The sequence below is a fragment of the Aethalodelphis obliquidens genome, unplaced genomic scaffold (genome assembly GCF_003676395.1).
Source record: "Aethalodelphis obliquidens isolate GAN/ISIS:26980383/991018 unplaced genomic scaffold, ASM367639v1 scaffold101, whole genome shotgun sequence".
NCBI classification, from domain to species: domain Eukaryota; kingdom Metazoa; phylum Chordata; class Mammalia; order Artiodactyla; family Delphinidae; genus Aethalodelphis; species Aethalodelphis obliquidens.
This window is the reverse complement of record NW_020838045.1, coordinates 2,818,803-2,846,691: the sequence shown is the minus strand read 5'-3', so window position 1 is coordinate 2,846,691 and position 27,889 is coordinate 2,818,803. Positions and strand designations below refer to the sequence as shown.

The 27,889-nt window shown below is 36.8% G+C and overlaps 1 protein-coding gene and 1 non-coding gene across 2 annotated transcripts in view; both read right to left on the bottom strand.

The window, feature by feature from the left end:
* IL1RAPL1 (interleukin 1 receptor accessory protein like 1) overlaps positions 1-27,889 on the bottom strand; it is a 1,327,113-nt gene that overhangs the window by 242,306 nt on the left and 1,056,918 nt on the right. The window lies entirely within an intron of this gene.
* Positions 14,491-14,563, bottom strand: TRNAE-CUC (transfer RNA glutamic acid (anticodon CUC)). The gene has a single exon. It is a non-coding gene; the product is annotated as a tRNA-Glu (tRNA).

Genomic DNA, 27,889 nt, shown 5'->3' with positions numbered 1-27,889 from the left:
GCGATGAGGTAGATGGACCTTGAGGGCATTAAGCTAAGTAAACTAAGTCAGACACAGAAAGACAAATACAGTATGATCTCACTTACATGTAGAATCTGAAAAACAGCAACAACCAGAACAACAAAAATGAGCTCATAGATACTAAGAACAGATTTGTGGTTGCTAGAGATGGTGGGTTGGGGGGTGGGCAAAATGGTTGAAAGTGATTAAAGTAAAAGATACATACAAAATGGGAAATAACACAGACTTTAAAAATGACAAATAACATAAAAGGGAACTCCCATAAGGTTAACAGCTGATTTCTCAGCAGAAACTCTACAAGCCAGAAGGAAGTGGCATGATATACTTAAAGTGATGAAAGGGAGGAACCCAAAACCAAGATTACTCTACCCGGCAAGGATTTCATTCAGATTCGATGGAGAAATCAACAGCTTTACAGACAAGCAAAAGCTAGGAGAATTCAGCACAACCAAACCAGCTCTACAACAAATGCTAAAGGAACTTCTCTAAGTGGGAAACACAGAGAAGAAAAGGACCTACAAAAACAAACCCAGGGCTTCCCTGGTGGCACAGTGGTTGAGAGTCTGCCTGCAGATGCAGGGGACACAGGTTTGTGCCCCGGTCCGGGAAGATCCCACATGCCACGGAGCGGCTGGGCCTGTGAGCCATGGCCGCTGAGCCTGCGCATCCGGAGCCTGTGCTCCGCAGCGGGAGAGGCCACAGCAGTGAGAGGCCCGCGTACTGAAAAAAAAAAAAAAAAAAAACCAAAACAATTAAGAAAATGGTAATAGGAATATACATATCAATAATTACCTTAAGCGTGAATGGATTAAATGCTCCCAGCAAAAGACACAGATTGGCTGAATGGATACAAAAACAAGACCCATATATATGCTGCCCACAAGAGACCCACTTCAGACCTAGAGACACATACAGACTGAAAGGGGATGGAAAAAGATATTCCATGCAAATGGAAATCAAAAGAAAGCTGGAGTAGCAATACTCATAGCAGATAATATAGACTTTAAAATAAAAAACGTTAAAAGAGACAAAGAAGGACACTACATAATGATCAAGGGATCAATCCAAGAAGAAGATATAACAAATATAAATATATATGCACACAACACAGGAGCACCTCAACATAAGGCAACTTCTAACAGCTATAAAAGAGGAAATCGACAGTAACACAATAATAGTGGGGGACTTTAACACCTCACTGACACCAATGGACAGATCATCCAAAATGAAAATTAATAAGGAAACACAAGCTTTAAATGATACAATAGACCAAATAGCTTTAATTGATATTTATAGGACATTCCATCCAAAAACAGCAGATTACAGTTTCTTCTCAAGTGCACACGGAACATTCTCCAGGATAGATCACATCTTGGGTCATGAATCAAGGCTCAGTAAACTTAAGAAAATTGAAATCATATCATCTTTTCTGACCACAGCGCTATGAGATGAGAAATCAATTACAGGGAAAAAAACGTAAAAACCACAAACACATGGAGGCTAAACAATACGTTACTAAATAACCAAGAGATCACTGAAGAAATCAAAGAGGAAATCAGAAAATACCTAGAGACAAATGATAATGAAAACACGACGATCCAAAACCTACGGGAGGCAGCAAAAGCAGTTCTAAGAGGGCAGTTTATAGCTATACAAGCCTAACTCAAGAAACAAGAAAAATATCAAATAAACAATCTAACCTTACACCTAAAGGAACTAAAGAAAGCAGAACAAACAAAACCCAAAGTTAGCAGAAGGAAAGAAATCATAAAGATCAGAGAAGAAATAAATGAAATAGAAACAAAGAAAACAATAGCAAAGATCATTAAAACTAAAAGCTAGTTCTTTGAGAAGATAAACAAAATTGATAAACCATTAGCCAGATTCATCAAGAAAAAGAGGGAGAGGACTCAGACCAATAAAATTAGAGATGAAAAAGGAGAAGTGAAAATGGACATCACCGAAATACAAAACATCCTAAGAGACTACTACAAGCAACTCTATGCCAATAAAATGGACAACCTGGAAGCAATGGACAAATTCTTAGAAAGGAATAACCTTCCAAGACTGAACCAGGAAGAAAGAGAAAATACGAACAGACCAATCACAAGTAATGAAATTGAAACTGTGATTAAAAATCTTCCAACAAACAAAAGCCCAGGACCAGATGGCTTCACAGGTGAATTTTATCAAACATTTAGAGAAGCGCTAACACCCATCCTTCTCAAACTCTTCCAAAACACTGCAGAGGAAGGAACACTCCCAAACTCATTCTATGAGGCCACCATCACCCTGATACCAAAACCAGACAAAGATACTACAAAAAAAGAAAATTACAGACCAATATCACTGATGAATATAGATGCAAAAATCCTCAACCAAATACTAGCAAACACAATCCAACAACACATTAAAAGGATCATACGCCATGATCAAGTGGGATTTATCCCAGGGATGGAAGAATTCTTCAATATATGCAAATCAATCAATGTGATACACCATATTAACAAACTGAAGAATAAAAACTATATGATCATCTCAATAGATGCAGAAAAAGCTTTTGACAAAATTAAACACCCATTTATGAGAAAAACTCTCCAGAAAGTGGGCATAGAGGGAACCTATCTCAACATAATAAAGGCCTTATACGACAAACCCACATCAAACATCATTCTCAATGGAGAAAAACTGAAAGCATTTCCTTTAAGATCAGGAACAAGACAAGGATGTCCACTCTCACCACTATTATTCAACATAGTTTTGGAAGTCCTAGCCACGGCAATCAGAGAAGAAAAAGAAATAAAAGGAATACAAATTGGAAAAGAAGAAGTAAAACTGTCACTGTTTGCAGATGACGTGATACTATACATAGAAAATCCTAAAGATGCCACTAGAAAACTACTAGAGCTAATCAATGAATTTGGTAAAGTTGCAGGATACAAAATTAATGCACAGAAATCTCTTGCATTCCTATACACTAATGATGAACTATCTGAAAGAGAAATTAAGGAAACACTCCCATTTATCATTGCAGCAAAAAGAATAAAATACCTAGGAATAAACCTACCTACGGAGACAAAAGACCTGTATGCAGTAAACTATAAGACACTGTTGAAAGAAATTAACGATGATACCAACAGATGGAATGATATATCATGTCCTTGGATTGGAAGAATCGATATTGTGAAAATGACTCTACTACCCAAAGCAATCTATAGATTCAGTGCAACCCCTATGAAATAACCAATGGCATTTTTTACGGAACTAGAACAAAAAATCTTAAAATTTGTATGGAGACACAAAAGACCCGAATAGCCAAAGCAGTCTTGAGGGAAAAAGTAATCAAGACAATATGGGACTGGCCCAAAAACAGAAATATAGATCAATGGAACAGGATAGAAAGCCCAGAGATAAACCCATGCACCTACGGTCAACTAATCTATGACAAAGGAGGTGAGGATATACAATGGGGAAAAGACAGTCTCTTCAATAAGTGGTGCTGGGAAAACTGGACAGCTACATGTAAAAGAATAAAATTAGAACACTCCCTAACACCATACACAAAAATAAACTCAAAATGGAATGAAGACCTAAATATAAGACCGGACACTATAAAACTCTTAGAGGAAAACGTAGGAAGAACACTCTTTGACATAAATCACAGCAAGATCTTTTTTGATCCACCTCCTAGAGTAATGGAAATTAAAACAAAAATAAACAAATGGGACCTAATGAAACTGAAAACCTTTTGCAAAGCAAAGGAGACTACAAACAAGATGAAAAGACAACCCTCAGAACAGGAAAAAAATATTTGCAAATGAATCAATGGACAAAGGATTAGTCTCCAAAATATATAAACAGCTCATGCAGCTCAATATTAAAAAAACAAACAACCCAATCAAAAAATGGGCAGAAGACCTAAATAGACATTTCTCCAAAGAGGACATACAGATGGACAAGAAGCACGTGAAAAGATGCTCAACATCACTAATTATTAGAGAAATGCAAATCAAAACTACTATGAGGTATCACCTCACACCAGTTAGAATGGGCCTCATCAGAATATCTATAAACAACAAATGCTGGAGAGGGTGTGGAGAAAAGGGAACCCTCTTGCACTGTTGGTGGGAATGTAAATGGATACAAGCACTATGGAGAACATTATGGAGGTTCCTTAAAAAACTAAAAATAGAATTACCATATGACCCGGCAATCCCACTCCTGGGCATATACCCAGAGAAAACCATAACTCAAAAAGACACAAAAGACACAAAAAGACACATGCACCCCAATGTTCACTGCAGCCTGGTCATGGAAGCAACCTAAATGCCCATCGACAGCCGAATGAATAAAGAAGATGTGGTACACATATACAATGGAATATTACTCAGCCATAAAAAGGAACGAAATTGGGTCATTTGTAGAGATGTGGATGGACGTAGGACTGTCATTATGAGTGAAGTAAGTCAGAAAAACAAATATCGCATATTAATGCATATATGTGGAACCTAGAAAATGGTACAGATGAACCGGTTTGCAGGGCAGAAATTGAGACACAGATGTAGAGAAGAAACGTATGGACACCAAGGGGGGAAAGCAGCAGTGGGTGGGGTGGTGGTGGTGTGATGAATTGGGAGATTGGGATTGATATATATAGACTGATGTGTATAAAATGGATGACTAATAAGAACCTGCTGTATAAAATAATAAATAAAATAAGATTCAAAAAAAAAAGAAAAGAAAATTGAAAACCTAAGATGCTCAGTCTAAGTAATGGAAAGTTGTGTTTAAAACAGAGACTGATTTAAAAAAATCTTGGATAAACATTCCAAGAATTCCAATTATGGAATTTAAGTTTTACTATTACAAAGGTTTTTTAAATTCCATACTTTGACCTTTTTTAAAGTAAAACTTTGTCTTGACATTCTTCAAACCTCATATGTTCTCAAAGTAAAAGTGTTCCTGATTATCTTTAATCATACTGTAAATGTATACATATAAGACACTGTACTTTCTGGTTTAATCAATATTTTCTATGAAAGATATTAGCCTTGTGACTTAAGAGTGAAATCAGACATAAAGTAGGGGTCATAACTGGCTTCATCTTCTAATTCACTGAGATTCCTTTAACTTGATCATCTCCCATGGTTGTGGTGCTGGGAGTCTGTGTCCATTGTTGCCATTCAGTTTCTTTTCATCCTTTAATTCTTTCTGACCTGTGAATATTTCTGGGAGCTTACAATGTTTTTTTAGTGTGTACTAAAGGGTTTTATACTGTGAGCTGGCCAGGTTACTATTCAACAATGATTTAAAGAAAAGAGGACTCAGCATATCATTAAGTATGTTTACCCAAATTGTATAGAGCTTCTCTATATAAGCCAGGATATAGGGGCCAGTCTTGGGTACTGAGAGATAGGTATCACAACTTTCCTCACCTAGCTTATTGCTATGTAGGAATTGCTCACACTCCCTAACGTAAGTTAATGTTGACCCAAGAAAATTATTCCATATGTTGATAGAAGTAGGAGTTATGCAAGACTTTCAGGGCAAATGGGTCTTATCTCACGTTCACTGTTTGTGGCTGCCTTCTCCTTGTCTACTTGATGAGATTCATGGCTCCATCTTGAACCCTCAGCTTCTAGGAATGTGCACTTAGGCTTGATCTGATCCATTGTGCCAATTCAACCCAATCTCTAGCGTTTCTGTGCACTTCTTGAATACATGTTAATTAGGTAATTCATTAATTATTTCAACATTAGTGAGATCCTGTTAAAACTGAAAGTTCAGGGCTTCCCTGGTGGCGCAGTGGTTGAGAGTCCGCCTGCCGATGCAGGGGACGCGGGTTCGTGCCCCGGTCCAGGAAGATCCCACATTCCGCGCAGCGGCTGGGCCCGTGAGCCATGGCTGCTGAGCCTGCGCGTCCGGAGCCTGTGCTCCGCAACGGGAGAGGCCACAACAGTGAGAGGCCCACATACCGCAAAAAACAAAAAACTGAAAGTTCAGATAGCTCTCCTTCAATGTCTTCTAATACCATTCAAAGCAAAAGCCAAAGTTATCATTGTACCTTCCAAGGTCATATGTGATCTCTGCCCCCACCTTCTTCTTTCCTTTCTGATCTCATCTCTTATCACTTTTCCCCTTTGTGGCTACTACTCCAGACTTAAAAAGCCTCCTTGCTTTTCCCTGAACACACTGGGCATGCTCCTAACTCCAGGTCTTTACCTTTATCCTCCTTGGACTTCTCTTCCTCCAGATATCTGTAGACTACTTCCCTCATTTCCTTAAGCGTTTAATCAAATGTCACCTTCTCTGTGAGGCTTCCCCTTATCCTGTCTAAAATGTCAATCCTCCCCCAAACACTCAAGTCTCCATTTAGCCTCCATTTTAGACCTCAGCACTCAGCTATATAGAATATACAATATATTATCTCCATCACTAAATTGAAAGTTCCTTAAAGGCAAGAATTTTGGTCTGTTTTTTTCACTGTTGTATCTTCAGCACTTAAAACAATACCTGTAGGCACTCAATAAATGGGTTTTGAATGAATGCCTGAATTCATGGAGCACAGCATACAAAATTGAACAGAACAGAAAACCTGCTTTTGGTGGGCTCTTAATCTAGCACATTTGAAAAAGAGGTTAAAAAAAGGTATAACCATGTGCCAAGTTCTAAAATAGAGGAATGCAGTACAAGTACTACAGATATACAGAAAGAAAAGATCCACCAAAATCTATCTGAAGAGAGAAGGAAAGGCTTCATGGGTGAGATGACCCAGCAGCTGACCCTGATCCTTGTGTTTTGGTTTTGTTCCCTGAGGTGGTTCACTGGTGCCCATATTCAGCCATCCCTTGATGAGGGTCAATTTCAGGGATGCCACTCTTTGGCCCTAGTCTAAGGAGAGTTGTAAGAGACTGGCATGGCAAATTGGAAAGAAAACTGGCTTTGAAATGAGCTGGATTTGGTTTGGAATCCCAAGTTCACAGCAGAATCATGGGAAAATCCTGGACCCTGCCAATTCTCTCTTTCTTTTTTTCACTCACCATTACATGCTGCCTTTTGCTCTTTCCCCAAAATACATGAGATAAAATCAAAGTTCTATTTTTGTCACCAACTTACAAAAACACAGTTACTCTGAGTAACCATATCTTGCTAGCTGTTTTTCTGTTTAAAAATTGTTGAAAATGTCCTTAAGTTGTTTGGGGGAAAAATTCTTATTTCACACAGTGTTTATTTCAAGAAAAGGTTAAGCAACTCTGCCTCAAGGACACGGAAAGCAGAATACCATGAGATAAGATTCTAGGTGCTTTTTGTAACTTGATTCTGCCAAGTTTATAAAACAGTATAATACTCTCCACCTTCTTTGCCTGAGCTGCCCCCACTGTATTCACAGAGGGAGGGCTGTAGAGAGGACCCTGGGAGGTGCTCAGGTCATACAACCTCTCATGGGGTCACAGGTCTTTTCTCTGCCCATCTTTCAGAAAGAGCAGTATGAAAGTGAGAACTGGTCAGAATAGTAAGAGCACAACTCTCATCATATTACATTTTCCTTTCCTCCCCCGACCAACTTCTCCTGAGAGCTTTAAGGGTATTTACTGCAAAATCCAAGAATTAATAATTTGGAAATGTCTGAAAGAGTCTTTGTCCTAGGCTTGTGAGTTCTAATTTTATTCAAACAACTTGGGAGAAATAAGCAAGATAACTTTTTAATAGGGTCGGTGTCAGCCTTTCTTCAGAACATTCAACTCTACCATTGACTAGCTATGTGATTTAACATGAGGATGGGGAAAATAATGCCTACCTTGCTAGTTGGGAGGATTTGCTAATAGTTACTAATAGTTAATTTGCTACTTGCTAGTAGTGGTAGCTATTGCCATTCTTTGGAAAGTAAATCATAATTATGGAGAGATGAACTTCATTTTACATTCCCACAATGTACCTTTCATTGATAGATTCTTCTAGGATGCTAGTGGATCTACTATGAGATGTTGGAGACTAGGAAAAAAGATGTTCTAGGACAGGAGTACTATTCCAAGAGGCCTCTGCAATGTTTGCATGCATTCAAATTCATAAGAACCCCATGTCATCCTAACAGAGATGATCATAACCAAAAGATCTTACCAAGTATCTGGTCAAAGACACTGGTCAACAAAACAATGATTATTTATTGGAAAAGTCACTTCTCTCTGACACATAATTTCCTCTTACTTTTCAGAGATGGTAGAAGGCTGAAGACCTCAACTCTAGCAAATACATTTATTACTTCTAAAGATTTATTAATTTAAAAACATATTTCAAATTACCTTTTAAAGACTATCGTAGATATGACTTTCTGGAGGGCACATTCCAAGCTTATCTGAATTTCATTCATTTGGGGGTTTACCTTTGCACTGTACATCACCCCCCCCATCCTCCTTTACTGAAGGTGCACGTGTGCCTCAGTTATTGCTGTTAATGGCTCTCAGCTATCCCCTGTTCAAGAGCACCCTACATCCAAACGTTGGCATGAGGGAGAGTGTACAAAAGGCCAGACCTCTTGCCTCAAGGTGGGAACAAGCCTGTAGTGCAATTCATGCTGCAGAGGTCCTCGTGGGATCAGGCTGAAGTACATCTCCAGTTGAGACCACAACCTTGCTTAGCTTGTTTCTCCTATATCATATGTTGCTTCCATAACTTCCTTGCTCCTAGGCATGATCTGTCCATAAACAATACACACCCAAATCCCTGTCATAAGCTCTGCTTTTAGCAAACCCCACCCACGACAATGTCACACAGCACACTGGTCTGTGCGAGCACTTATGTGGGGAGAGGAAGAAGAGTTTGAAGAAAAGAATGTGGACTTGATGAGCATAAAAAGGTATGCAGAAGAACTGGGGAGTAAAAGAACTAGACCGATGTTTCTTAAAAATTCTAGTACTTGTTAAAAATATACATTTCTGTGTCTCACGCAGACTCACTGAATCAGGATCTCCAAAGGAGGGGCTTGAGAAGCTGTAGGTTTAACAAGTACTCCAGGCGATTCTTATCATCAGTAAATCTGGAATACACTGAACTAGAAGAGACTAAAGCAGGGGTCAGCAAACATTTTCTGTAAAGGGCTAGATAGTAAATATTTTAAGCTTTGTGGGCCATATGGTCTATTTCACACTACTCAACTCTGCCACTGTGGCGCAAAAACAGCCACAGACAGTACATAAACAAATGAGCATAGCTGTGTTCCAACAACGCTGTATTTACAAAAATGAGTGGCAGGTTGGATGTGGCCCAAGGGCCAGCTTGCCAACCCTTGGACTAGAGCATAGGGGGCATAAAAGCGGTTTGCTGTTCTATAATAATTTGGCTGCAAAACTTTGGTACTACTCTTTCTTTGGCAAAATGTTTACATAATGTCGATCAGGCAAAAGGCCTTCCCTGAAGTAGAGAAACATTTCCATTTTTCTAGCCTCATTCTCAATCCTTGAATGTCACTGGCCTTGCCATGAGGTAATTTAAATGCACATTTCAGCGAGGGGATAGTTTCTAGAGACCAGGTCTGCTATTCTTTCATGCTGATTCATAATACTGCCAGAGGCCATTCCATCAGGACAGATTTCAGCTACTGCAGGGATAGATGCAGACCTATTTCATTCTTTTGTGTGTGTCTGCATGGGCTGGATTTCTGGCACTAAATACAGAAAATAAAATGTGTGAATTTTTACGACATTTACTCTGGATAGGTAGGGGGTTACTCAAGTCTTCCTTCTGTTGTCTTAACATTGTGTAATTAACTTTATGAAGACATTAATAGCCTACCCTTTATTCACTAAGACTTTATATTCCACTTTACAAATTATGTGCTGTTATTATCTCAATGGAAAATTTTCAATGTTTGGCATAGATAAATTGCAAAATAAACAATTTTACATTCAAATCAGTTCTCTTTAATTAGGTTCTCGAATTTTATCACCACACATTTACAATACACCGGATAGAATTCTGTTCAATCCAGGTAACTCACATTCATCTTTAGGTGACCCTGAGAAGAGCATAAAACAAACGCTCAGTTCTGCAGCCAGACCATTACCGTTAGGCTGTGACTTTGGCTACTTGGAATACATTTAATTTACATAAAAAAGAATAGCAACAGCTTTCTCATTAAATCGACTTTAGCCTCTGAACTCTGGGCCCACATATGTTTATTCTCAAGATTGCTGCTTGTCGGCAGATTTGTTACCTGCTGCAACTGTTCCTCAGAGTCATTTCAACAAGGTTTAGAACTCTTTCAGGTCTGTCTACAGGATATATTTTCAGGAAATCTCAGGTTTATCTTGCATTTAGCATCTGTGATATTTGAGAAATTCAGCACTTAAGAACAGACTCAATTAAACTTCACACTGGGTGGGGCTTCCCTCGTGGCGCAGTGGTTGAGAGTCCGCCTGCCGATGCAGGGGACACGGGTTCGTGCCCTGGTCCGGGAAGATACCGCGTGCCGCGGAGCGGCTGGCCCCGTGAGCCATGGCCGCTGAGCGTGCGCGCCCGGAGCCTGTGCTCCGCAACGGGAGGGACCACAACAGTGAGAGGCCCACGTACCGCAAAAAAAAAAAAAAATTCACACTGGGTGTACTAGGATTGCTGGTTGTTTGGCTTGAATGAAGCCAGTATATATTAACTGAGATGATCACAAGGACAGTTCTCCAGGAACCAACGTGTGTGTGCGTGTGTGTGTGTGTGTGTGTGTGTGTGTGTGTGTGTGTGTTTGCAATACTCTTCATGCTGGATCCCCAAACTTTTTCTCATGAGGTCCAACCTACTTTCTATGGTCCTGGGATAAAGTGGCTGAGGACTGATCTTTCCTTGCATCCATCTGCCCTCTGTACTGGCTGCTGTGGTTCTCCACCCAGATGCCTACTACAGGACTGACGTGTATTTCTCCAGCAGCTGGGAGAACTGGCTAATGGTACCTTACAGTTGAGTTGCCCTTTGAGCATCCTTTAGCCAAAAAACTGCTTCTTCCAGTAGGCAGTCTGCATCTAGTGATTGATTCCTTTCCTCCTTAATTCTGGACCTCTCCAGAGTTCCCCATGGGTTTCCCTGAGGTCTCATCCAACCTCTCCATCTGTACAATTATGCTTCCCTTACTTCCTCACTGGTGTTGCCCAAAATATGCCCCAATAAACCTCCTACTCACAAATCTCCATCTCAGAGTCTCTTTCCCCAAAGAACCCGGCTTATGATACCCCAAGGCTCAGATAAAAGTTTTCATAGCTTCAAATTCTCAGCACTAGTGTAGCATAGCATCAGCCATACTGTATTTCAATTGTACATTTATTTATCCAGTCTTCAACTTAATAGTGGGCTGTTTGAGACAGAGACTGGGAGAGAGAGACTGGGTCTTAATTACTTTCCATATACCATATATTGCCTGGGGCATTCAAAGTCATTCAATACAAATTTGTTGAATAAATTGAACTAAAGAGACTAGAAACCAGAAATCCACAGATACAAGTCTCTGGTTGTGCTCCCTAGAAGCACTGTCTGAGATGGAGATTTTGTTCAGGTAATTTACTCACAGAGTGCCTTCAAGAGGAGAGTAAAAGAAGTAGGGTATGGTAGGGGTAAAAAGCTAAGCCAAAATGTGGTTTCTGATGGTGACTATTTAATTCTGATCCCACCAGGCAGCAATGGAGCATGAATGACACACAGAAATAGTCCCACCTTGAGGCAGGAGAATCTGCCCTTTAAAAACTGATGGCAATCTGTCACTGATCATCATCTGCCCTGAGGAGAGGAGATGGAACACATAGCCTCCAGGGACAAAGAAATTCCTATTTCAACTAGACCAGTTACCCTCAAAGTTTGTTATTCAGACCAACAGCATCAGCATCATTGGGAAATTGTTAGAAATACAAATTCTCAGGCTCTGCCCTAGACATACTGAATCAGAACCTGGGAGCTGAGCCCATCTATCTGTTTTAACAAGCCTTCTATGTGATTCAGAAGCAAGCTAAAGCTTGAGAACCACTAGTCTAAGGCAATTCTCCACAGAAGGATGGTGGTGGGTTTTCCTTGTTTGTTTTGTTTTTTGAAAATTTTTATTGAAATATAGCTGAATTACAATGTTGTGTTCGTTTCAGGTATACAGCAAAGTGATTCAGTTATATATATATCTTTTTTTACATTCTCTTCCATTATAGGTTATTATAATATATTGAGTATAGTTCCCTGTGCTATACAGCAGGTCCTTGTTACGCACTACTATATATAAAATAGGATAGTGATGCTTTTGCTAGCTGTGAGTTATAACTCAATACTGTCAGTAGATGGAGAATGGGTGTACTTGCAGGTTAAGAGCATCTAGGTAGGGTACCAACAGCATCCACATAGGTGACGATCAAGGAATTTTCTAAGAGCCAACAAAAGATCATACTCACATAAATCCTTAAGACCACAAAGCAGGATGGCTCAATGTGCATGCATATCAAATTGGGGTACTCAGAATGCTCTAATACCTGTTTGGGTGGACAGGTACTCAGAGACTGGGAGGAAGTGAGACTGGGGATTATGGCAAGAATTCCCTAGTATGTTTTAAATAAACAGAGGAAAAGCCTTAGAATCAAGGTAGAGCTCTAGAGCAATTACTGAGTATGAGAAAAAGGTCTGATCACAAGTAATATGGCAAGAATCTAATTATCAGACAAGGGTACAACATAAGAGGAGGACAAAGAGCAAGGCTGACTCAATGGCCACTTTCATTTCCAGACACAGCACTTCTTATATTTCCTTTGACCTAAAACAGGAATAATCCTAGAAGATGAAGCAGCAGAACCTAAAACGGGTCTCTAACTAGCTTCAGCAATTAATGTTAGAGAGAAGCAAAATCAGAAAGCCCCGCAGATCATGACTATATCTTTCCAACCAATATATTAAAATGTTATATAAAATGAGCTAAAGCTGAAAGTTACAGCAAACTGTACGAAACATGCCTACATAAATGGACTATTCTATCTCTGTTATGGGATTTACAAACTACTTTGCTGTAATTTATGTCCAAAGTGATAAGCTGTTACAATATAATAACTTACTGTTCAGTTTATATGAAAATGAGATTGAACTGGCTGTGATTTCTAACTCCCCAAACTTTCATAATCCCTTACAGCTTGACAAGCTGATTGAATAAAAGAGGAAGACAGGAGGGGAAGGAACAATTTGTAAAAAGTGTGCAGCCCTGATTGTCATTCTACTAGACAACAAAAGAAAATATACACCTTTGAAGATGAAAACAGTGGGGGAATATGTTTAGTAACTGAGATGCAGATTCTGTCCTTAATGGAGTCCCTATTCCGTATTAAGTCAAAAAATAGGTCTGTTCTCTAGCTGATTAATCAGCAGCGGCAGACATAGCTGTTGCTATCAGGCACTCTACTGTCCCAGCATATATTTACTAACTGGCCTGTGATTACTTTTTTGGAACATTACCCAACACTGTTTTAGAGGAAGAAAGAATTCATTATCTGTGAAACAAAATATACAGGCCTTGTTTCTGGCAGACGACGATACCCAGCTCTATCGTGTAAAATGGTAGATGTAAAATTAAAATAAAGAAAAACCTCCATGAATTTTTTTTTCAAAGCAAGAGTTTCAACATTTGCTATTGTAAGTGCTCTCTGGGTTATGCCTACATAAGTTAGCCAATCAATCACATGGCTACTATAATCTATGGGATCTCTGCATCCTTTATTTCCACTGATGTGCAGTGATGATGAATTGGCTTCCAAAGCGTATCTAAACCCGACTTCACACCAGCAGTCTACACCAGTGGTTCGCAAACTGAGCATGAATTACAATCACCTGAAGGCTTGTTCAACTGCAGCCTGCTGGGCCCCACCCCCAGAGTTTCTGATATAGTAGGTCTAGAGGGGGATCCAGGAATTTACATTTTTAACAAGTTCCCAGGTAATGCTTATGCTGCCAGTCCAGAGGCTACACTTCGGGACCCTTGTTCTATCCCATTCTTTGCTTCTCTTTAACTGCCACTTCATCAGGTCACTTTTCTTATTTCTTCTAAGAAAATCCTCTGCTCTAGACAAATTAATACAACTGCTGAATCCATTCTTAAAATTTAATCCAGTACTGTCTTCTCATGTCAGTATTTTCAGATTACTCACTCTACTTGGTGCAGAACTGTAGCCTTAGTATACACTCAACACTATCTAATATATGTAATATTCTAATAAGTATCACAAGTTCTTTATCAAATTTATGTGTTAAATGTCTATCAGAAACATAGATTAAAATCTAGAATCACATATTATTACTGATCAGTGATTTCCTAAAAAAATTTCAACACCTAGCACATTGTAGGTACTTAATACATATTTTTATTTTATTTTTTATTTTTTAAAATATTTTGATTGCAGTGCGTCTTACTTGCGGCATGCGGACTCTCAGTTGTGGCATGTGGACTCCAAGTCACGGCATGTATGCAGGATCCAGTTCCCCGACCAGGGATCGAACCCGGGCCCTCTGCATTGAGAGCGCAGAGTCTTACCCACTGGACCACCAGGGAAGTCCCAATACATACTTTAAAATGAATGGCTGATGGAGTGATGTAGTTCAGTCTTGCACTCAAATCAGGAAGTTCCTCCACTAATTATAATCGAGGCTTTATCATGTTTAGATAATTTAATTGGCTAAAAGTAACTTTTGGTTGAGCTGAAACTGAACTTTAAATAAAAGTCTGATGGTTCTGACTTACAGAATAAATTAAACTTAATCTAGTTCCATGAAACAGCTATTAAAATATTTGATCTCCTGTGTCCATGCACGAGTCTTCCCTTCTCAGCATAAAATCCTCTAGACCTCCAACCCATTCCTAAGGAAGAGTTTTCAGATCTTTTTCATCAACTTAGTTACTTACATCAGAACACAGTTTAATTTTTCAATACCCCTCTTAAAAATGTTCTTATATTTTAACATAGCATGCCAATGCACGATCCACAAGGAATACCTTCACCTTTTTTTGTTGTTATTGTTGTTTGTTTACTTTTATCAAAGTAAAATCAACATAGAACGTTATATTAGTTTCAGGTGTACAACATAGTGATTTGACACTTAAATACATTACGAGATGATCACCAGGATAAGTCTAGTTACCGTCTGTCACCATTTAAAGTTATTACAATATTATTGACTATATTCCCTATTCTGTATATTACATCTCCATGTCTTATCTATCTTATAACTGTACACTTCTCCCTCTTAATTCATTCATCTATTTCACCACTATTTTACATCATATACAAAAATAAGCTGAAAATGGATTAAAGATTGAATGTAAGGCCTGAAACCATAAAACTCCTAGAAGAAAGCAGAGGCAGTATGCTCTTTGATTTTGGTCTTAGCAATATTTTTTTGGATATGTCTCTTCAGGCAAGGGAAACAAAAGCAAAAATAAACAAATGGGATTATATCAAACTAAAAAACTTTTGCACACTAAGGAAAACATCAACAAGATGATGATATTTTCTCCCATTTCTCTGAATGGGAGAAAATATCTGCAAATCATATATCTATAAGGGGTTAGTATGCAGAATATATAAAGAACACATTCAACTTAATATTTAAAAATCCATTTTAAAGATGTTAAAAAAATGGGCAGAACACCTGAACAGACATTTTTCCTAAGAAGACATACAAATGACTAACAAGCACATAAAAAATGCTCAACATCACTAATCATCAAGAAAATGCAAATCAAAACCACAATGAGGTACCACTTCACCCCTGCCAGAAAGGCTAATATCAAAAAACCCTCTCCTTTGATTGAAAACGTCTTCTATTCATATGACCTAAGTATCCATGAAATGTTTAAGTCCACACAGCACATGTACATATGGTCATCATCAACTAACTCCTAACAATATTAATACACTTAAGTGTGCATTTATATAACAGAGTTGTTGAACCTGAGTGTAGAACTTCATAATTAGACTTGACAGATCACTCATTTACTAGATGTAACTCCTTATTTTAATCTATTAGAATATTTTTGTATCTTGATACCATGTTCCAATGTATGAGGTATCTTGTCCTACTTTAAAAGTATTTATTATTTAGTATTTTATCTGTGTATGGTTTCATTCCTTGGAATCTTGTATTTTCTCTATGAATTCTCTGGATTTGAATATATATATTCATTTTCACTCATTCAACAAGTGGATATTTTCTGATATTACCTTATTTTCAGATAATACACTGATAAAATTAGAAGGAAGAAGTGATTATATAGTTGATTTGGCAAGGTTAGATAGTACATGTTATTGAAATGATTAATTAAAAGAAGACAATAGAAAAATAAGCTTTATATTTCAATTCACTTATTACAATGGAAAAACTTAAAATTTGGGATCAATTTCTCCTAAAAATAACAATAATAAAAATAATACTTAAAACTTCCATGTTTACTAGAGACTCTAGGCTGATAACCGTAAAAAATATTGATGGGTAACAGGTCACCAAAACTCCTTATTGCATTTTGTCCCCTAAAATGAAAATAATTATCTCAAAACTGATTCAGTGCTAGCAACACAGTATGTGATACAATAAATACTTGATGAAATGAACTTTTATACTCCTCATTAATCAAAGACTTCACAGAATGAATAAAAAGTCATGGTTCACAGAGCATTGCAGAAATCATTAAACAGAACAATGATTTTATTTAAATAATTATAAGATCCAAACTTTTACACTAGGAGGAAAAGAGATTAATTAAACAGAATCTCAGAAAATCATGGAGTATCATTAAGCATATAATATACCAACACTTCTGGCTAAAAATAATAAAAAACAAAATCTTATCATTTATGTATTTATTTCATAAGCATAATTTCATTTTTGCTTCAAAGTAGCCCTGAAATGTAGGCAGGAAAAAAATTATCTTCAATTTACAAATGAGAAACCTTGGACCTGATGAAGTGAACAAAGGACATCTAAATTTTTTCCAAACAATTTTACCAAAGATATACCAAAAGCTTAAATTACTGAATCCATCTATATCTATCTATATACACATAACATGGGAAGGGTATGGTAAGACCCCAAGTTGTAAAGATGGAGAGTCTCCAAATCAATATATAAATTGGATTCAATAATAATTTCAATAGGAATTTTCACAGAATTTGATAAACTGGTCTTAAAATTCATATTTAATTGATAGCTAATTGATAGCATGTAAAATAATGAAATTAGAACGTTTTCTCACACCACATACAAAAATAAACTCAAAATGGATTAAAGACCTAAATGTTAGACTGGAAACCATAAACTCCTAGAAGAAAACACAGGTAGAACACTCTTTGATATAAATTGCTGCAATATTTTTTTTCGGATCTGTCTCCTAAGGCAAAGGAAACAAAGACAAAAATAAACAAATGGAACCTAATTATACTTAAAAGCTTTCTCACAGCAATGGAAACCATCAACAAAATGAAAATACAACCTATTAAATGGGAAAAAAATATTTGTAAATGATATGACCAATAAGGGGTTAATATCCAAAATATATAAAGAGCTCATACAACTCAATATCAAAAAAAAACAAACAACTTTATTAAAAAATGGGCAGAAGACCCGAACAAACATTTTTCCACAGAAGACACATAGATGGCCAACAGGCATGTGAAAAGATGCTCAACATCATTAATCATCAGAGAAATGCAAATCAAAACCATAATGAGATGCCACCTCATACCTGTTAGAATGGCTAGCACCAAAAAGACCACAAATAACAAGTGATGGTCAAGGATGTAGAGAAAAGGGAACCCTTGTGCACTGTTGGTGTAAATGTAAACTGGTGTAGCCACTATGGAAAGCAGTATGGACAGTCCACAGAAAACTAAAAATAGAGCTACCATATGATCCAGCAATACCACTCCTGGGTACATATCTGAAAAAAACAAAAACACTAACTTGAAAAGATACATGAACCCCAATGTTCATAGCAGCATTATATGCAATTGCCAAGATATGGAAGCAACCTTATATATATCACATATATACATACATACAATGGAATACAGCTTAGTCATAATAAAGAATGAAATTTTTCCATTTGCAACAACATGGATGGACCTGAAAGGTATTATGCATAGTGAAATAAGTCAGACAGAGAAAGATAAATACTGTATGCTACTACTTGTATGTAGAATCTAAAAAATAAATCAAATAAATGAATATAACAAAACAGAAACAGACTCACAGATATAGAGAACAAACTAGTGGCTACCAATGGGGAGAGGGGGGCAAGATAGGGGTAGGGGATTAAGAGTTATAAACTATCAGGTGTAAAATTTAAAAACTACAAGGATATACTGTACAGCACAGGAAATATAGCCAATATTTTAAAACGGAATATAATCTATAAATACTTTGAATTTCTATGTTGTATACCTGAAACTAATATAATATTGGAAATCAACTATACTTCAGTAAAATGAAAGGACAATAAATCATATTTGATAGTAAAGTTAAAGAAATTAAGAAGACTAGCAAAGAGTAACTCTTTCAATATCTATCAGATATCAAGATTTACTTAAACTTTTAACATGAAACTGTATGAATTAAGGTAGTGAGGTATGCACACAGAAACGGACAAATAGACAAAAAAATAGATAACCCAAGATCAGATCCACACTTATATGGAAACCTATTAAGCAATAAAGGTGTCACAAAAAAATAAGAAAAGAAAAACTATTCAGTAAAAGATTCTGAGACATTTAACTATCTACATGAAAAATGCAAAAGTGTATTCCTAAGTTCACACTAGATACTAAAATAAATCTCACATTAAAAAGGCTCAGAGTGAAGGAAAAAATATTATGTTTTAAAATGAATATATGTGAGTATATTTTTAATCCTGAGGAATGAAAGCATTTCTTAAAGAAAAAAAAAGCAGCATAAACTAAAAAGATAGATGAATTTGATTACATTAATATTAATGATAGAAAAAGCAACCAGAATCTAACTAAGATAAAAGCAAAGAGTAGAATATGACATTAGCAACTCATATATCCCACAAAGGACAGTCCAGGATATTAAAGCACAGGTGCTTATTTTTATTACTCTACTATTTTATCATTCCTTACTATTGGATCTTCTAAGATTGATGCTTCTAATATTGATTTACAGACTCATAGTAAATTTATTGAAATTGAACTATTACTTTAATACTTGAAGGGTAGAATATTTTGCTCACTGAGTTGCAATAAGGTTAAATTGAAATTATAGTTATGAGTTGGATCAAAGCAGATATTATTTTTAGACAATACAACATATAATAAAACAGATTTTAATATTTTTGAAGAAAATTTCTGATGTCCAATCTCTCTTATAGTACACAGAGGAAAAGTAAACCTAATTTAGTTCAATCTGGTTGAAATTTCTATAGTTCTAAGGCAGGTTTTTTGTTTGGATCTTTTAACATGTTAGTAGATTTTCCAATAAACAATATCAATATCATGTGCTTCAAGCACTAATAAATAATACATTTTATTAAAATGTAAGAGGAAACTTTTAAGATATCAACAAGTAAAATTAAAACGATAAAACTCAATATCATAAAAACTAGTATAGTGAGTTTTTAAAAAAATCTGATATTTAGAATTATTCCTGCAGATAATATTTTATGACAAAAATATTTATGACTTTCAAGATTTAGGCTTCTAGGTTCAACACTTCTAATATCCCAAAGGAAACTACAGTACACATTGTTTCATGTTTTTGGAGTGAAAAATCCTTTTTACATAAGCAAATATATGAATTCTGTATTTCTGCTGAACTTGAAATCAAGCTAAAATAAATAAAAACTTAGTATTAAAAAGCATCTTCCATGTGCAAGGCCCTGTGCTAAACGTCATCTATCAATACATATTTTTCACTAGATCTTGTTTAGATCAATACCCCATTTTGGGATCTAGCTTTCAAAAAGTGGAGGGAAAATACTAATTAAAATGTTTAATGCAGTGCATGTACATAAAATCCAGTAGAAAGTTTGCAAATTATGACCACTTATAATTGATACACTATATTTTCAACACATTCTAATCATCCGGAAACAATGTCGTATCTTACTGACCTCTTCTGTATTCACACAAGGTAAAAAGATGTTAAGGTTTATTTTCTCTCTTTGTTCTATTTATGTTGGAAATTAATTTATTACACATGGTCATTTTTAATTCATGTGGTAGCCTAGGTACTGAATCATGTAAGTATTTACTTCATCAATGCTGTATTAAGCCATGACCCTTCCTATTTATTTATGTCCTCTGTATGTATAGTTTAGGGTTCCTTTCTCTTTTGTTGTAACAAACCAGCAGAACAGCATAAGCAATCCAAAATTTGGGGAACTTTTGACTTCTTTCCTTTTAAGGACTATTTTTTTCTAGGATAATTTCTCCTACTACTGAATGAAAACTCAGAAATTCCCATGATTCCATGCTCTTAGGAAAAGTTTGGTCATACAGTCACTTTAAGTTATAAGTACTACCTTAGTGTACGGTCTAAGATCATCATAGTAATCAACCTTAGAATCTTCAATCAAAGCTAAAGAGCTCTCCCATCCTCCTGGACACGTCTTATATAAGGTGACTTATGTGACCAGCTTACCTGTCTTTCTTGTCATATCCACACCCAGGTACAAAGGGGCAGGGAGGAGTAAAGAGACATAAGGACAGAACTGTTCTTATTTGGTTGGTGACTGGCAAATGTGTAAAGCTGAATCTTTCATTTAAGGTTACTGATGTGGATTTGGCATTGCTCTCCAGCTTGAACTAAGCTCAGATGGTGAGAGCCTCCCCTTTGGTTGGTCACCGTCTCCTCAGATCAAGCATCTCTGAGGACTCATCTCTTCCTGGGCAGGGTTTAAAATTTCTCCAGGGGGCTTCCCTGGTGGCGCAGTGGTTGAGAATCTGCCTGCTAACGCAGGGGACGCGGGTTCGAGCCCTGGTCTGGGAGGATCCCACATGCCGTGGAGCAACTAGGCTCATGAGCCACAACTACTGAGCCTGCATGTCTGGAGCCTGTGCTCCGCAACAAGAGAGGCCGCGATAGTGAGAGGCCCCCGCACCGCGATGAAGAGTGGCCCCCGCTTGCCACAGCTAGAGAAAGCCCTCGCACAGAAATGAAGACCCAACACAGCAAAAATAAATAAATAAATTACTAAACTCCTACCCCCAACATCTTCTTAAAAAAAAACAACAACAACTTCTCCAGGTAGGCTTTCTCTTTCATGTGGACCAAATTTGCTCCATGGGAAACATTCATGCCTGTTACCCCTTCTCCTCCCCCCAACTCCCTGCAGGAGTATCACTTTCCGGTCCTTTATCCTCTCTCCTTCCTTCTCTCTCCCCCTCTCTCTCCCTCTCCTCTTCTCTCTCCCTCTCAGCACCCCCTCCCACGCCCCCGCATACATGCTTCACCTTTCACAGGTGTGAATGAGACATAAGTATACTGCATCTCTGTACTCCAGGAAATACCCGTTAACTTCTCTTAGCAGTCCCCCTAAAACTTCCACCCTTCAGAATTTCAGGGAAGAAGGTAGACCACTCACCCCATCAGAGGGAGAGGAGACACCTTAGCAGCTCTCTAAAGAAATCTTTCCAGTTCCTCTCTGCCTATCCATTCTACATTCTTTTATATTCTCAAAGTGGGTGAAAGGTTAAACAGCCATGGAATCTCTTCTGATTTATCCACTTTGAAGATTCCTCCAGGATATTCTGTCTCACACTCAGCTGGGTATCAGATAATTATCATATATTGACACTTCAGGCAAAACTTCAATTTTCACATCCTATTAAATAATACTAGTAAGAACGACAAACAGCAACAACAACAACTAAAATTTCTTGATATGGTTGCTTTGCTCTCATCATGATTCTTCTGTCCTTATTCATATTAGCCTATTTAATCCTCTCAACAATCCTATGAACTAAACATGAATGTTACCAGCATTTTCAACATGGATGAATTGAATCTCAGCAAGGTGCTAAGTAATCACTTAACATGATGAAATTTGAAACCAGGTGGTCTGGCTCCAGATCCCGTCTTTTTAACCACTTTGATAATCTGCCTCTACATGCCTCAATAAATGGTTATTTTCTTTTAAATATAAGATATAAAAATGACCCTATGTTTGCTTAACTCTAACAATGGATTAAATATGTTGGTATAAAAATTTTATAACATGAAATTTCACTTCTCCTTTCTTGGATGTTCTTTATAATCAATATTCCTAAAGGTTTTTTTTAAACATCTTTATTAGAGTAAAATTGCTTTACAATATTGTGTTAGTTGCTGCTGTATAACAAAGTGAATCAGCACATATATACAATGGAATATTGCTCAGCCATAAAAAGAAATGAAATTCAGTTATCTGTAATGAGGTGCATAGACCTAGAGTCTGTCATACAGAGTGAAGTAAAAAGGAGAAATACAATTTATCCTTAATTTTTGATTTTTATTTTTAATTAATTTAAGGTCTTAACTATATTTTACCTATAGTAATTTCCTTTTTCTAGTTCCTTGTGTTTCTTTTCTGTTTTTTTTTTTAACTTAACATTTTTATTGGAGCAAAATTGCTTTACATTGTTGTGTTAGTTTTTGCTGTATAACAAAGTGAATCAGCTATGCGTATACATATATCCCCATATTCCCTCCTTATTGAGCCTCCCTCCCACGCTCCCTATCCCACCCCTCTAGGTGGTCACAAAGCACCGACCTGATCTCCCTGTGCTATGTGGCTGCTTCCCACTAGCTATTTTATATTTGGTAGTGTATATATGTCCAGGCCACTCTCTACTTCATCCCAGCTTACCCTTCCCCCTCCCCGTGTCCTCAAGTCCATCCTCTACATCTGCAACTTTATTCCTGTTCTGTCAATAGGTTCTTCATAACCATTTCCTTTTTTTTTTTTTTTTTTTTAGATTCCATATATATGTGTTAGCATACGGTATTTGTTTTTCTCTTTCTGACTTACTTCACTCTGTAGGACAGACTCTAGGTCCCTCCACCTCACTACAAATAACTCAATTTCATTTCTTTTTATGGCTGAGTCATATCTTTAAACATTCATCTGTTGATGGACACTTAGGTTGCTTCCATGTCCTGGCTATTGTAAATAGAGCTGCAATGGAAACTGTGGTACATGACTCTTCTTGAATTATGGTTTTCTTTGGGTATACGCCCAGTAGTGGGATGGCCAGGTCATATGGTAGTTCTATTTTTAGTTTTTTAAGGAACCTCCATACTGTTCTCCATAGTGGCTGTATCAATTTACATTCCCACCAACAGTGCAAGAAGGTTCCCTTTTATACACACCCTCTCCAGCATTTATTGTTTCTAGATTTTTTGATAATGGCCGTTCTGACTGGTGTGAGGTGATACCTCATTGTAGTTTTGATTTGCATTTCTCTAATGATTAGTGATGTTGAGCATCCTTTCATGTGTTTGTTGGCAATCTGTATACCTTCTTTGGAGAAATGCCTGTTTAGGTCTTCTGCCCATTTTTGGATTGGGTTGTTTGTTTTTTTGATATTGAGCTGCATGAGCTGCTGTATATTTTGGAGATTAATCCTTTGTCAGTTGCTTCATTTGCAAATATTTTCTCCCATACTGAGGGTTGTCTTTTCGTCTTGTTTATGGTTTCCTTTGCTGTGCAAAAGCTTTGAAGTTACATTAGGTCCCATTTGTTTGTTTTTATTTCCATTTCTCTAGGAGGTGGGTCAAAAAGGATCTGGCTGTGATTTATGTCATAGAGTGTTCTGCCTATAGTTTCCTCTAAGAGTTCGATGGTGTCTGGTCTTATATTGAGGTCTTTAATTCATTTTGAATTTATTTTTCTGTAGGGTGTTACGAAGTGTTCTAATTTCATTCTTTTACATGTACATGTCCAGTTTTCCCAGCACCACTTATTGAAAAGGTTGTCTTTTCTCCATTGTATATTCTTGCCTCCTTTATCAAAGATAAGGTGACCATATGTGTGGGGGTTGACCTCTGGGCTTTCTATCCTGTTCCATTGATCTATATTTCCGTTTTTGTGCCAGTACCATACTGTTTTGATTACTGTAGCTTGGTAGTATAGTCTGAAGTCAGGAAGCCTGATTCCTCCAGCTCCGTTTTTCTTTCTAAAGATTGCTTTGGCTATTCGGGGTCTTTTGTGTTTCCATACAAATTGTGAAATTTTTTGTTTTAGTTCTGTGAAAAAGGCCATTGGTAGTTTGATAGGGATTGCACTGAATCTGTAGATTGCTTTGGCTAGTAGAGTCATTTTCACAATGCTGATTCTTCCAGTCCAAGAACATGGTATATCTTTCCATCAGTTTGTATCATCTTTAATTTCTTTCATCAGTGTCTTATAGTTTTCTGCATACAGGTCTTTCACCTCCTTAGGTAGGTTTATTCCTAGGGATTTTATTCTTTTTGTTGCAATGGTAAATGGGAGTGTTTTCTTGATTTCACTTTCAGATTTTTCATCATTAGTGTACAGGAATGCAAGAGATTTCTGTGCATTAATTCTGTATCCTGCTACTTTACCAAATTCATTGATTAGCTCTAGTAGTTTTCTGGTAGCATCTTTAGGATTCTCTATGTATAGTATCATGTCATCTGCAAACAGTGACAGTGTTATTTCTTCTTTTCCTACTTGGATTCCTTTTATTTTTTTTCCTTCTCTGATGCTGTTGCTAAAACTTCCAAAACTATGTTGAACAATAGTGGTGAGAGTGGGCAACCTTGTCTTGTTCCTGGTCTTAGTGGAAATGCTTTCAGCTTTTCACCACTGAGAATGATGTTGGCTGTGGGTTTCTCATATATGGCCTTGATTATGTTGAGGTAAGTCCCCTCTATGGCTGCTTTCTGGAGGGCTTTTATCATAAATGCTGTTGAATTTTGTCAAAAGATTCTTCTGCATCTATTGAGATGATCATATGGTTTTTTCTCCTTCAATTTATTAATATGGTTTATCACACTGATTAATTTGCATACACTGGATTCTTTGCATTTCTGGGATAAACCCCACTTGATCATGGTGTATGATTCTTTTAATGTGCTGTTGCTAGTATTTTGTTGAGGATTTTTGCATCTATGTTCATCAGTGATATTGGCTTGTAGATTTCTTTTTTGTGACATCTTTGTCTGGTTTTGATAACAGGGTGATGGTGGCCTTGTAGAATGAGTTTGGGAGTTTTCCTCTCTCTGCTATATTTTGGAAGAGTTTAAGGATGGGCGTTAGCTCTTCTCTAAATGTCTGATAGAATTCGCCTGTGAAGCCATCTGGTCCTGGGCTTTTGTTTGTTGGAAGACATTTAACTACAGTTTCAATTTTGGTGCTTGTGATTGGTCTGTTCATATTTTCTATTTCTTCCTGGTTCAGTGTCAGAAGGTTGTGCATTTCTAAGAATTTGTCCATTTCTTCCAGGTTGTCCATTTTATTGACATACAGTTGCTTGTAGTAATCTCTCATGATCCTTTGTATTTCTACAGTGTCAGTTGTTACTTCTCCTTTTTCATTTCTAATTCTATTGATTTGAGTCTTCTCCCTTTTTTTCTTGATGAGTCTGGCTAATGGTTTATCAGTTTTGTTTATCTTCTCAAAGAACCAGCTTTTAGTTTTATTGATCTTTGCTATTGTTTCCTTCATTTCCTTTTCATTTTTTGTGATCTGATCTTTATGATTTCTTTCCTTCTGCTAACTTTGGGTTTTTTTTGTTCTTCTTTCTCTAATTGCTTTAGGTGTATGGTTAGGTTGTTTATTTGAGATGTTTCTTGTTTCTTGAGGTAGGATTGAATTGCTATAAAATTCCCTGTTATAACTGCTTTTGCTGCATCACATAGGTTTTGGGTTGTCATGTTTTCCTTGTCGTTTGTTTCTAGGTATTTTTTGATTTCCTCTTTGATATCTTCAGTGATCTCTTGATTATTTAGTAGTGTATTGTTTAGCCTCCATGTGTTTGTACTTTTTACAGTTTTTTTCCTGTAATTGTAACGCTATATTTAACGCTATATTTTACAAGAAAGAAATATTTGAAAATGAAATAACTATTTAGATTCGAGCATGCTGGAAGATATTTATAATCCAAACATGTTACATGTACATGAGTTATGTAATAGTAATTATCATTAAGGTAACTATTTCAATGCTGACAGAAGTCAAGACTGAGAATAAGAAAGGAAACCAAACTGTAAACTAATTCAGAAATCATTAAATCAAAATCAAATTTTGGCATGCAATTGGAAACTCTGGTTGCCTTTAGGGTGAAGAACTGTGTAGCTGGAGTTGGGACATAAATTTTCACTGGATATCTTTCCAGAACTTTTGAATTATGTTCTAGCAAAAGAATTATATATTTAAAATATGAATTAAATTTTAAAAAATAAAATAAAACCAGAAATTCTATACTTAATAATAAATATGACTATTTTTATAGGTTCTATATGTACAGACAGTATTTGTTCTAACTTTATATTCAAACCTTTAAACTGTTGGCCTATTTCGGAAAGTTGTGTCAGTTATCAAGTTAGGGATGTTCATTGTACTATATAGGATTGCTGTCTGCATGGAGAAAGTAATAAAAATTGAAGAAAGAAGTTTACAGTTAGGCTACTAAAGGTAGGACCTTCCCACTCCTAACTTCCTCCCTCCCACCCTCCTGATCCATCCAACACGCTTTTATGTCATGCCTATTATATGCTAGGCACTGTGCTAGCCACTAGTGATGCACTATGAGCAAAACAGGATTTATAACTTTGCCATCCTGGAGCTTAGGGTCTACTGGGGAAGACAGACATTTAACAAACAATTCCAGAGTTCCATGAGATTACTGTTACAATGAAAGGGTACAAGGTGCTAAGAGTGAATATCCGGCATACTCTGGGAAAATCATAGAAAGATTCCTAGATGATATGATATTTAAGCTTGGAAATGAATAATGAGTAAAAATTGGCCAAATGAAAGCATGGGGAAATAACATTCCAAAGAGAAGGACCATGTGTAAAGGCTCTAATTGGGAAGAGCCTGAGGCATGGTGGGGTGTCCTTGGAGCTAGTGAGGAAGGGGTAAAATGGCCAAAGAAGAGATCGGGGAGAGCTAGGTTATACCAGCTCTTATGTTCTGCGTGAAGAATTTGGAATTTTATTCCAAGTGCAATGGAAAGCCATGGAAGGGATTTAAGAAAGATGATGCGATGGTCCATATTACACTTTATAAAGGTCACTCTGGTTGCTTTGGGACAAATTAATTAGAAGTGGGCAAGAGTTGATGTGGAGGAACAATTAAAAAGCAACTGCAGTACTCCTAATGAGATGCTGACACTGGCTAATGTGCTCATGTCGGCTGTGAAGGAGAGAAGTGAGGAGGTTTGTGATATATTTAGGAAATGTTGTCAACAGAACTTGGTGATTCATTAGATGTAAGGGGTCAGATGTGCATACTGTTCCATTAGCTCCACAACTGATAATTGCAGAGAGGAATTTTTAAATCCCTTTATTTTGAAATTTCTGAAGTATATAAAGAACATTTCTGAATTTATTCCAGATATTTACAGATGCTAATTTCATTTTATTAGACCAATTTTAGTTTTACACCCAATATTCACAGACAATACACACACACACACACACATTTTGCCCACAGATAGCAATAATAAGTTAAAAACATAAGCGACAGGTCTTGTGTTAGCTTAGGGCCATTTTAAAAATTAAAACATTATTATGCAGATGTGCAAACATTGCTCTTAATTCTTTCTTTTAATCATGTTCATAGTTTCACGTAAGCCACTGCACAAACTAAACAGAATTTAAACTTTCAGAATAACTTTATTTTTCATAGAGAAACAATCAC